Consider the following 13,464-nt stretch of genomic DNA (forward strand, 5'->3'; position numbering starts at 1 on the left):
ATTTCCCAGCTCCTGCTGCCAACAGCTCTCCCCAGGGCTGGGCTGGGCCAGGCTAACTTAAGGGAGGAGGTAGGGACTGTTGGGCTGGGAGGTCACCTAATCCTGACTGCTTTCTGGTAAATCGAGGGAGAGCAGGGCTATTGAGTGCTCTAAGATTTTTGGAGGGAGGTAAGTCCTGTCCATTTGTCTCCATTTTTGTCTCTTCTCCTGACACTGGTGTCTCGGTCTTTCTACCCCTGTCCATGAATCTGTCTTCCCTAAGCACTCCACTCGTTTCCATCTCATTCAGCACCCTCTTCTTCCACTCTAAGGAGATGCAGGTTAGACTTTTCCCATTTTTATCCCTGCAAAATCTAGTGACAACCCCTTAAGGTAGAAGAAAAGAGGACCTCAGGGGGTAGGTAGTAAGGGAGCTGTTCGGGAACAAGGGAGGCAGCTGCCAACATCTGGTGCTGGGCAGGTCCCAACTTGACTGTGGCCAGCTGCAGCCTCCAAAGTGACCCTCCCCCTCCCCCCCAGGGCATTAAGGGCCGGATGATGAAGTTAGTCAGTTCTGTGACCTGTAGTTAAACTCCTCTCTGCTTTTATGATTCAATTACCCAGGGGCCCCTGCACCCCTTCACAATCTTTATCCTAGTGCCTACTCTTTTAGTTCCTATGCTGCCCCTTAACCCCAGGCAGCCTGGGTGGGAGGGGTTGGGGTACAGAGGGAGGCCAGGGGCCTGGTGCCTGGATTAAGAAGTCTTTTTGACCGGCATAAGGGGGGAAACCCAGAGCCCTAGGAAAAGATAAACAGCCAATAGTCTAACCTCCATCCCTCCCGCTGCTTTTTGCCAGCTGTAACTTTTCCTATCCCTGTCTGCAGTTCCCCATCTCCATGGCTCTCCTCCCCACCCCACCCCCCACCAAAAAAACCTAGGAGGCCCCTAGGGAGAGAGGGAGAAGATCAAAGTCAGATTCACAAGAAGAGGGAAAGGAGGGGAGGTCATCTCTCTCCTCCCTGGGCCACAGGAGGGCAGAGAACAAGAACAGGCCTCCCAGGCTCAGGGGCCCAGAAAAGATCAAAGAGAACTGGGAATGAGGGGAGGGAAGAGGGGCTGGGGGTCCTGCAGGAGAGAATGCTAAGGGGGATACAGGATACAGGACTGGTCTCTGAAAGGGGATGGGGGAGCACAAAAGGAAGCTTTTAAATTCTTTCTCCACAGGGGGTAGCAGAAGCACATAAAGCACTTGAGGGATAGAAGTCAGATAGAAGGAAGGTCTACTAATCACTCAGACACTTCCTAGCTGTGTGACCCTGGACAAGTCACTTAACCTTGTTTGCCTCAGTTTCCTCCTCCATCAAATGACCTGGAGGAGATGGTGAACCACTCCAGTATCTTTGCCAAAAAATAAACAATCCCCCCCCACACACACACACCAAAGAGTTGGACATGATTGAAACAACCCAACAAGACATTCTTACAGCCCTAAGCACCTTACATGCTGTCTCAGATAATTCTCCCAAGCTCCCTGTGAGATGTTTTCATCTACTTCATAGTTGGGAAACTGAGGCTGAGAGAATAAAGTGACCTTTCCAGAGCATCACATTCAGAGTCTGTGACAGGATTCAAACTCAGGTCTTCTTGCTGCCAAGTCCAATGCTCTATCCATGGTGCTACCCATCTGTCTGCCTAGAAGTGAAACTAAACTAGAATGAACACTGAAGTTTTCCTAGTCTCTCTTCAACATGTCCTGGCAGCTGGACTCAGGACCCTGGTGGAAGCTTCTCTGGGATTCCCTCCATAATAGGACTGGGAAGGGGACTAATGACTTTTAAGACATGGAGACAGAGAGAAAGGAGCAAAGAAGAACCATCAGCTCCAGCCTAGCCCCAGAAATAGGATCATATTGGGGCTCCCAGGATTTAGGGCTAGAAGGAACATTAGAGATCATCCAAACCTTTCATTTTATAGATGAGGAAACTGGGGCCTAGAAGGAGAAACTGATTTGCCCAAGGTCACGAAAACAGTAACAAGTTTTATGACTGCAAATCTAGGGCTCTTTCCACCATATTATGCTCTCTATTACCTGTGCCATGTAAAAACAAAGAACGGGGTTGCAGAAAATACTCCAGTGTGGCTATGGAATTGAACACAAGTCCAGCTCAGACCCCTCCACCATCCCCAACCTAACCCCCCACTTTCGCCCCATCTTATGCACAACACAACTGAATCTAGGACCTAGCCCCATACCTCAACCTCCACCTCAACTGGCTCTGACCTTGCAGTGACCTTTCCCCATGTATTCCCATGTGTTATGCAGGGCCAGAGAGATGGAAGAGAGGGATAGGAAAAATAGGGAACTGGCCTGAACCTGACCCCAGGGCCCTAACTGGTGGCAAGATGGAAATGGGAAAAAGATGTGGGCAGCAGGAGGCTCTGATTTTCCCTCCTTAATGGGGGAATGGGGCTCTGGATACACTCAGCTGTCAAGGGAGCTGAGAGACAGCCACCACCTACTTTGCCTAATTGCTGCCCTGTCCCCAGCCCCCTCTCTGTCCCCTCAGCCCCCTTTCTCCTAGTTTGTCCCTCCTAACTCCTATCCTTCTTCCTGTCTCCCCAATCCCCTTTCCCTCAAAATTCCCTCAGCCTCTTCCCCCAATCTCCCTCCTAGCATTAAGCTCCTGGACTCTGCCCCATCGATGTCACCCCAGGCCTTTACCCTTCTCTTCAAGTACCTCTCAAACCTTTCTCCAATTTTCTGAAGGGGGAGGGGGTGTAATTCTTGAATGTTACTGGGCCCATTTTAGAGGGATCATGCAAACTGTCTAATTCTCTCCCCGACCTCAACAAACACCCCCCCTCTCACCCTGCCCAAAACACACATATCATTCTGTCTCCTTTTACCAAGGAAGAGGGAGACATCCGGACTGTGGCTTTGGGATCCGCAGGGACATGTTGCTGGGGGATCAAAGGAGCCAGCAGCTCCAGGATTTCACAGCTGCCCATCTCCCAGCCATGGTCTCATGCCTCCTAAATCCTAAAGCCTTCAGGTTCCAGATAATCTGAGTTTCAAGTTAGTCCTCTGAGTCTCCAACACAAAGAGCTACATCCTGGCCACTGGGTCCAGTGATCAATCTCATCTGAAATCCTTATCAATTCACTCTATCATTTATTTAGATACTTCATCATATTCTACTTGGTGTAAACTGTTACCTGTTAGCAAGTCTAGTCTCCTTAGACCAGCAGTCTAAAAAGAACCTGGGGTCTGCAAACTTTTTTTTTTTTAAAGATTAGTAATTATATTGAAATACAATTGGTTCCCTTTGTATTTTACTTGTAATTGGTTTCCTATATGTTTTATTTAGTGCATTTAAAAACATAATTCTGAACTGGGCAAAGACCAACATCTAACACCACATACCAAATTAAAGTCCAAATGGGTACATGATTTCAGTAATAAAGGCTGCTACTATAAACAAATTAGGGGAGCAAGGAATAGTGTATTTGTCATATTTATGGAGAATGGAGGAATTTATGACCAAACAAGAGGTAGAGAACATTATGAAATGCAAAATGGATAAATTTGATTACATTAAACTGAAATGTTTTTGCACAAACAAAGCCAATGCAATTAGGAGAGAAGCATAAAACTGGGAAATAAGTTTTACAACTAGTGTCTCTGATAAAGGTCTCATTTCTAAAATATATTCAATGGATATGAATGGGCAGTTTTCAGAGGAAGAAATTAAAGCTGTCTATATTCATATAAAAATGCTCTAAATCACTATTGATTAAAGAGATGCAAATCAAAACAACTCTGAGGTACCACATCATGCCTATCAGATTGGTTAAGGTGACAAAACAGGAAAATGATAAAATGTTGGAGAAGATGTGGGAGAGTTGGAACACTAATTCACTGTTGGTGGAGCTGTGAGCTGATCCAAACTGGAGAACAATTTGGAACTATGTCCAAAGGGCTATAAAAACATGTATACCCTTTGACCCAGCAATACCGCTTCTAGGGCTGTATCCCAAAGAGATCATAAAAATGGGAAAAATATTTATAGCAGCTCTTTTTGTGGTGGCCAAGAACTGGAAATCAAGGAGATGCCCATCAATTGGGGAATGGCTGAACAAGTTGTGATAAATGAATGTAATGGAATACTATTGTGCTATAAGAAATGATGACCAGGCAAACTTCAGAAAAACTTGGAAAGACTTATATGAACAGATGCTGAATCAAGTGAACGGAGCCAGGAGAACATTGTACATAGTAACAGCCACAGTGTATGATGACTAATTTTGATAGACTTAGCCCTTCTCAGCAATACAAGGACATAAAATTATTCCAAAGGACTCATGATGGAAAATGCCATGCATATCTACAGAAAGAACTGTGGAGTCAGAATGCAGAGCAAAGCAGACTATTTTTTGTTTTGTTTCTCCCATTCATTATAATTCTTCTGCGCAACATGACTGATGTGAAAATGAGTCTAACAGGAATGTATGTATGGAGACTATATCAGATTGCATGCCACCTTGGGGAGGAGGGGAGGGGAAGAAAATTTAAAACTTATGGAAGTAAATGCTGAAAACTAAAAATAAATAAATATATATGTATATAATTCTGAGATGGGGTCCACAGGCTTTCTTCAGACTGCCAAAGGGGTCCATGACACAAAATGGTGAAAAGACCATTATTTAGGACTGGCGTCCTTCTCCTTAATCTCTCACATTCTGCACAGTGATAGGTGGGACAGGTTCTTAAACTTAAAATTGAATGCTGAGAGAAGAAGCACCATCTCTGCAATGGGGAGTCCCAGGGTAAAAGGGGAGACAAAGTACTGCGCAGTAGAAAGGATGGGGTAGACAGTGGGGATTGGTTTAGGGTTTGGGGTATTCCCAAAGCTTAGCCAGTGCTTTGCATTTATCAGGCACTTTGTTTGGTGACTCTAATTTGGAGTTGGAAAATCTGGTTCAAATCTTAGCTTTGCCATGGGTGACCTTGAGCACATTTTTGCTCCTCTGGGTTTTAGTTTCCTCAGCTTAAAAAAAGAGGAGGGTATTAAACTAAGTGAACTCATTGCTTCCAGTCCTTACATCACATACACCCTACACACCATCCCCCACCAAACTACTTCAGCAGCCCTCCCCCAACAGCATTTGTTTCCAAATTCTGGCATCCCCCTTTACACACATCCCCTCCTTCTCCCCAGGTATTTCTGCCTAGGGCTGTCTGGTTTATCTCGCCTTTGTCTTTGTTCTGGGTGTGGGCTCCATTTTCCCCCTTCCACAAGGGTAGGAACTGTCTTCTTTCTCTTCTCTGGAATAATCTGGCCTGTTTTATTTGGATACCTTTCCTGGAGTTCTTCCAAACAAGCAACAGAACAAGATTTCAGGGTGTGAAGGGCATTCCTTTATGAACCACGCATCCAGTATGGGGTATAGGATGAGCTATGTATCACTGGGAGTCTTCAGATGAAGCGGAGGCCAGACCAATTGGATGACCATTTGTGAAGGGCAGATATTCATTCTCTGAAGCCTCTTCCAATGCCTGATTCTCAGATTCTGTGAGAAAGTGTCACTGTCCTCATACATACATTTTGGACAAGTCACCTCAATAATAATAACTCCCATTTAAATGTTTGAAGGCGAACAAGAAGAGGTTGGGACTGTATCTTATTTCATCTTTTTATCCCTAGTACCTAGTTCACTGCCTTATACCTAATAGGTGCTAAATAAATGTTGAAATGAATTGAGTTTAACAACTCCATGAGGAGGGTAGTACAATTATTATTCCAATTTTATAGATGAGAAAACTGAGCCTCAGAGAAGTTAACACATTTATCATCACATGAAGTTACAAAGTATTTTATCTCATTTGATTCTCATAACAACCCTGCGAGATAGGCAATACAGGTGAAATAAACCCCATTTAACAGGAAGAAACCTAAGGCTCAGAGGAAGTTCAAAATCACACCAAGTAAACAGTAGTGCTGGGGCTCAAAAGTGCTACTTGAATTAGTGTTGAACCTTCCCTTCCATCTCCATGCTCCAGCTGGACATACAATCAGACTGTTAAAGCTGAAGATGGCCTTAGACATTATCTAATTCTGTCTCCCATTCAGTTTACGGATGAGAAAAACAGGACCAGGAGAGGTCACCGGAGCAGACTTTTGAGTGGGAAGGGCCTCTTGGGCATTATTGAAGCATGGAGGGAAGGAATGGGAACATAAATATACTTCAGCTGAATATTTATTAAGAAAACATGGTCTACTAAGCACTGCTAGGTGCTAGAATGACTGGCTGTCTTGGAGGGGGAGATGACACAAATGAGCAGAACACAAGATAATACATGGGTATTACGTAGATGAGGCGTAAACAAACTGTTAAGTTAAATCTAAGGTGGGGAAGTCTACTTGGAGTGAGAGGGAGATGGGGAAGGCTACCTAGAGGTGGTATTTGAATTAGGCTTCAAAGAATAGGAATTCAAATGGGGTGTGGTGGGCGAGGACAATACAAGCAGAGGTAACAGTGAAAAAAGGTAGTCAGAAAACTCTCCTGGGGAGCGTGAATAGTTTGGTTTAGCAACAGACTGAAAGGGAAAGACTAGGAGGGCCGTGAAGCATTTGAACTTTGCGAACAAGCATATAAGCACTCATTATAGATACTATGTCTGAGGGATGTGCTGGGTACTGTGGATACAAAGACAAAAATGAAAGGCCTTCCCTTTAAGAACTTAAATTCCATCTCAAGAAATAACAAGGATGTAAATAAGTAAATGCACGATCTGTACAAAGTAAATGCAAGGTAGATGAAAAGTGATTTTTGGAGAGCAAGCACTGGAAGCTGGAAAGGTTAGGAAAGGCCTTGGACACAGGCAGTGGTACAGAGCTGAGCTCAGAAAGAAGCTCCAGAAGAGGCAGAGATGAGGGAGGGCATCCGAGGCTCAGCAAGTAGTTTCCACTTCAGGAGGACCAGAGGGGATGTGACAGCAGTGACATGCAATCAGCCTGGAAAGACACATTGAGTCAGATGGTGAAGGGCTTTACATGTAAGAGGAGGCTGTATTTGATCCTAGAAGCAACTGGGAACAATAGGACCTTCTTGAAGAAAGGAATAGTGTAGTCAGACTGGAACTTGTGGAAAGTGCTTTGGCAGCTGTGTGGAGTTAGGACTGGAGAGAGGAAAGACTGGAGGCAGGATTCGGATGAAACAGGCTAGTTAAGTAAGGCGAGCTACAGGTCATGAATGTCTAGGCTAGGAAGTAAGCAACAGGTAGTCACTGATGGCTCATGTGATCACCTCCATGTATAGGGGAAGTTTTAGTCCAGCCCAAGTTTGAAGAATGGTTTGAAGCAGGGAAGAGAGCAGAAGTGGGATAATGTGCTCCAAGGCCATATGGTCTACATGAGTGAGAATGAGGGCTTTTATGGGGGAGAAGGGAGGAAGGAAGTTTCAATAAATAGGAATCAGAGGTGGAAGATACGATGTGGTAACATTAAATATTGACAAACGTTTGCTAGTTGGCATTGTATGAGAAGTGAGGAAGAGACAAAGCCAAATGGATTTTTTTTTTGCCCAACTTATCTTCTTAAAGGTCTACCTATGTCACTCCCTTGCTCAAGAAGTTTCTGTGGCTCCCAATTACCCACAAGGAAAAAATTATCAATTTTTTCAGTTAGCATATAAAGCCCTAGTCAGTCTCATTCTTTCATGTGTGCCAGGATTACTAGTTCCTTGTGCAAACAGGCCATTCTACCTCCCACTTGTACCTTTGCATAAAGTATTCTTCTTTACCGTCACCTCTTGGGATCCATTCTTTCAAGATTCAGCTCATGCCATGCCACTTTCCTGATCCCCCAGTGAATGCCCTTAGCCCTGTAAATTACTTTAGATGTACTTGACGTGTACTTTACTTTGTACAGATTTTGACTGTGTCCTTTCTCCCCAATAAAATGTAAGTTCCTTGAATACTTAATTTTTGTCCTTTATAAATGCTTGCCGAATAAATTCAATTCCATAAACATTCTTTAAAACTGACTATGTGCAAGGTATGATGCTGGGTGTTGATGTAAAGATGAAAAAGGACACAGTTCCTGCCCTCAAGGGGTTAAGACTTGTACACAAATGGAAATGAGATACATGTAACAGTGATAATGAGTGGGAAGGGAGGCTCAGAGCATCCTGAGAAATTCAGTGACAGAAGAATTGCTCTTGGCTAGTGGGGAGCAGGAAAAGCTTCAAGGAATAGGTGACACCGGAGCTGGGCCTTGAAGGAAGGGAAAGATATTTAGCCATGGCAATGTGGAGACCATGGAGACACTGAGACAGTAGAGGACATAATAGCCAGCCAGGATCAATTTTGGCTGAAGTGCTAAGCTCATGGAAGGAAATACCAAGGAACAAAGCTGCAGTCAGACTTAGAAGGGTCTTAGATTCCAGGCTAGCAAGTTTTACTTTAACCTCTGAGCTAAGGCATCACTGCCAAGTTTCTGGACAGGTAGAACATGGTCAGACCTATGCCTCAGGGCAACTTTTGGTAGCTGTGTGAAGAACGGTCTGAAAAGGGAAGATATAAGAGGCTAGGAGACAATTTAACTAGACAACTGTAGACATCTAGTTGAGAGATAGAGGGCCTGAACTAACGTGGCAGTCATGTGAGTGGGAAGAAGCATGTAAGTATGAAGTAAGGAGAGAGAATGGTAACTGATTAGATATGAAGATGAAGAAGAGTCAAAAGATGATTGAGGTTTTCAGTTTGGGAGGGTGGCAGAGGGAAACTAGGAAGGCACTGATTAATAAAAAAAATAGCACGTTTGTTATTCACAGGGAAAAAGAGGGAAGAAAAGGAGGGAAGGAGCAGAGATAGGTCAGATTAGATGCAATGGAACACCTATCCTCAACTGAGAACTCAGCAAGATTCTAATAACAGCGGGTGGAGGAAGGGGAACAAAGACTGAAGGGGAAGCGTAAGGAGAATCATGCAAGCCCTCCAGTGGCTGTGGAGCAAGAGAAGAGGCCAGTCTTGTGAATAAATACCAGGCTGTGGAGGCCCCCAGGGGTTTTTGTGCCACATGGACTGTGAAATATCCTGACCCATAAACCCAAGCAGGGAATCCAACATGCTATATATTAGTTATACAGTATTTGCAGCTCATTTGCATTCCTAATGATCTGTGGTGTTTTGTTGAGGACACTTAACTTTGACTACAAGTCAAAGACCTAGATTCAAGTTCCAGCTGTGCCATTTTAATACCTTTCATTCCATCTCAATTTCTTCATCTCTAAAATGAGGCGGTTGAATTTGCTCACAAGTTAAGTGGAAAGAACTTTCATAAAGATTTATGGAAAGGAAAAGAGTTCATTACCAAACAAGGGAAAGACTCACAGAAGGCAATTTGGAAAATTTTGATTACATAAAATTAAAAAGGTTTTGAACAAACAAAAACAATTAAGCTAAAATTAGAGGAGGAGCAGATAGACAAATAGGGAAAATCTTGAAGCAAGTTTCTCTGACAAAAGTGTCACTTCTGAGGTATACAGAGAAATGATTCAAATTTGTAAGAATAAGAGCCATTTCCTAATTTCTAAAAGATCAAAAACAAGCAGTTTTCAGAGGAAGAAATCAAAGCTATCAATAGCCATCTAAAAATACAAATGCTCTAAATCACTAGAGAAATGCAAATTAAAGCAACTCTTAAGGTGCAATCTATCCCTCAGAATGTCAAAGTTGGCCCAAAAAAGGAAAAGAATGGGGAGGCCCTGTGAGAAAAATGGTATATTAATGCAGAAGCTGTGAAACTGATAGTCCTGCCAATTCAGGAAAGCAATCTGGAACTATACTCAGAAGTTAGTCAACTATGCCTACCCTTTGACCAATAAATACTATTAGATCTATACTCCCCAAAAATAAAAGAGGAAATGGATATGTATAAGCTTTTTTGGGGGGGTGGCGAAGAGCCAGAATCTGAAGGGTTATTTATGATATATGAATGTAATGGAACACACTTGTGCTGTAAGAAATGAAGGGTATGGTTTCAGAGAATCCTGGAAAGATGTCAATGAACTGGGGCAAAACAAAATGAGCAGATCCTTGAGAACAACTTATACGATAACAATATTGCAAAGACAAATGACTTTGAAAAAGTTCTTTTAAAGAACTCTGATCAATTCAATGACCAACTATACTTCCAGAGGACACATGATGAAACATGCTGCCCTCCTCCTGAGAAAGGTGACAGACTCAGAGGACAGACTGAGTCACAAATATGTATGTATACAAATACAGAGAGAGAGAGACAGACAGAAGACAGAAAGAGGGAAAGACATGGCCAATGTGGGAATCTGTTTTGCTTGACTATACGTACCTATTTCTTATAAGGTGTTTTTATTTTTTCCTCAGTTGGGGGTGGGATAGGGATTAGAAGGGGACTGATAAATTGAAAAAAAATTTAACTTAAAAAATAGCTGATATTATTTTGAATTATAGCTCTAACAGTGTCACTTAGCACTCAAGCTTGAATTTTCTCATCAGAAAAATGGGGACACTATTCTTTGCTCTGCTAATTTGCTTATTGTCCCCATTTTTCTGACAAACAAATTAGAGAAATAAGGAAGAGTGTATTTGTCAGGTTTATAGAGAATGGAAAAATTTATGACCAAACAAGAGAGACAACATTATGAAGTACAAAATGGTTAATTTTGATTAAACTGAAAAGTTTTTGCACAACCAAACCCAATATAACCAAGATTAGGAGGGAAGCAGAAAACTGGGAAAGAATTTTTGCAACTAGTGTCTGTGACAAAGACTTCATTTCTAAAATATATAGAGAAATGAGTCAAAGGTACAAGAATACAAGTCATTCCCTAATTGATTAATGGTCAAAGGATATGAACAGGGAGCTTTCAGAGGAAGAAATTAAAGTTATCTATAGTCACATGAAAAAATGCTCTAAATCACTATTGATTAGAGAGCTGCAAATCAAAACAACTCTGAGGTACCACATCCCACCTATCAGATTGGCTAACATGACAAAACAATTAGATAATAAATGTTGGAGAAGATGTGGGAGAGTTGGAACGCTGATTCATTGTTGGTGGAGGTGCGAGCTAATCCAACCATTCTGGGGAGCAATTTGGAACTATGCCCAAAGGGCTACAAAAATGTGCATACCCTTTGACCCAGCAATATTGCTTCTAGGACTGTATCCCAAAGAAATCATAAAAATGGGAAAGGTTCCCCACATGTACAAAAATATTTATAGCAGCTTTGTGGTAACCAAGAACTGGAAATAGAGGGGATGCCCATCAATTGGGGAATGACTGAACAAGTTGTGGTATATGAATGTAATGGAATACTATTGTGCTATAAGAAATGACGAACAGGAAAACTTAAAGGACTGATATGAATTGATGCTGAGTGAAAGTAGCAGAGCCAGGAGAACATTGTACACAGTAACAGCCACAGTGTGTGAGGCATTTTTCTGACAGACTTAGCCCTTCACAGCAATGCAAGGACCTAAAACATTCCCAGAGTGCTCTTGAGGCAAAATGCCATTCACATTCAGAGAAAGAACTATAGAATTGGAACGCAGAATATTTTCTCTTCTGTTATGTTTTGCTTTGTTTGGGTTTTTCTCATGGTTTCTCCCATTCATTTTAACTCTTCCATGCAACATGACTAAGGTGAAAATGTATTTAATAAAAATGCATGTGTAGAACCCATATAAGATTGCATGCTATCTCAGGGAAGGAGAGTGGAAGAAAGGGATAAGGAGAGGAAGAAAAATATAAGACTTATGTGTGTTCTTCCCTCGTTGCTGAAGAAGACCATGCCATCAGAGAAATAATGACATGACTTGCACTTGACTTTGCTTTGAGTGAGGGAGGGCTGTGCAGCTTACCAGCCTCACTTCTCCTCCAGAGCCATCTGAATCCAGTGACCAGATATTCATCAGGATGACTGGAGATGACCAGGGATGAGGCAATTGGGGTGAAATGACTTGCCCAAGGTCATACAGCTAGTGAGTGTCAAGTGTCTGAGGTGAGATTTGAACTCAGGTCTTCCTGACTCCTGCACTGGCAATGCACTGTACCACCTTGCTGCCCCCAAGACTTATGGAAGTGATTGTAGAAAACTGAAAACAAATTAAAATTTAGAGGAAAAAAAAGAAAAAGAAAAATGGTGACAACAATTACACCACCTGCTTCATGAGGCTATTGTGATGAAAGTGCTTTGTAAACCTTTAAATACTATAATAACATGAGCTAGAACTATAGCTGTCCATATAACAATGGAATTGAGTTTAAGTTCTAGCTAATGTCCATCAGAGATCAGTGTCAGATAGTCCAACCCTTTCATTTCAGAGAGAAAGACCAAAGACACCCAAGTATTAAGTTTTGTTGTTGAGTCACTTCAGTCCTGTTCGTTTTCTTGGCAAAGATACTGGAGTGGTTTGGCACTTTCTTATCCAGCTCTTCAGGCAGATGAGGAAACTGAGGTAAACAGTTTTAAGTGACTTGTCCAGGCTCACAGAGGCAGTTCTGAGGTCACATTTGAACTCAAGTCTTCCTGACTCCAGGCCAGGTATTCTATCCACTGCGCCACCTAGTGGCCCAAGTTTTAAGGAGAAGAGGATTTTAACCAGGTCCCCTAATTCTAAATTCCATGCTCATTTCATTGATACTATAGGCAGACCACAGATGACCAGAGGTCATTTAGACCAAAATCCTCATTTTATAAATAAGCAATCTTTAAATTCAACTCCTAAATCCTGTAATTTACATCATTCAATTGCATTTTAGCTACAATATATATTACACAATGAGAAAACATGTAGCAAGCTTTGCGAACTTTAAAGTATATTAATATTATTAGACACATTATGGAAATACATAAAGGAGATTTCAGACTATCTAGTTCAACCCCCCCCATTTACAGTTGAAGAAACTGAGATCTTGAAATGAACAACTTGTTCATGGCACTACAGATAGTAAACAGTAGAACTGGGATTTGAAAACAGGTTCCACAACTCCAAATTCAATTCGCTTTCTGCTTGTGAGGATACTCGGCTGCCCTTGATGAATTCAAGTTATTTACTTGTCCCAGACAAACCAGATGCTCAAGAACTGAGATAACTGGCAGAAAGTGACCACCATCTCATGGTCTTTGAAAATTCTTAGGAGAACTCAGGAACAGAAAAAAGTAGAAGCACTTTTGACTTTTCAAAAAAGGAAAAAGAATGTAAACTGCAAAAATAACCAAATAGTTTGACTTTGATTCTGTGCAGACTCAGGAACACATTAAAGACATGGCTAGTGAATATCTGAAAAAGGAAGTGAGTGATCAGATCCAGAATGATCATCAAAAATTGGATTAGTTCCATTTTTTGACAGTTACTATACATTAGAATAATCTACTGAGATTTTAGCAAAGCATTTGATAAGATCTCACATATTATTGTGGAAAAGATGGTGA

Source organism: Notamacropus eugenii, chromosome 2 (genome assembly GCF_028372415.1).
Source record: "Notamacropus eugenii isolate mMacEug1 chromosome 2, mMacEug1.pri_v2, whole genome shotgun sequence".
NCBI lineage: Eukaryota > Metazoa > Chordata > Mammalia > Diprotodontia > Macropodidae > Notamacropus > Notamacropus eugenii.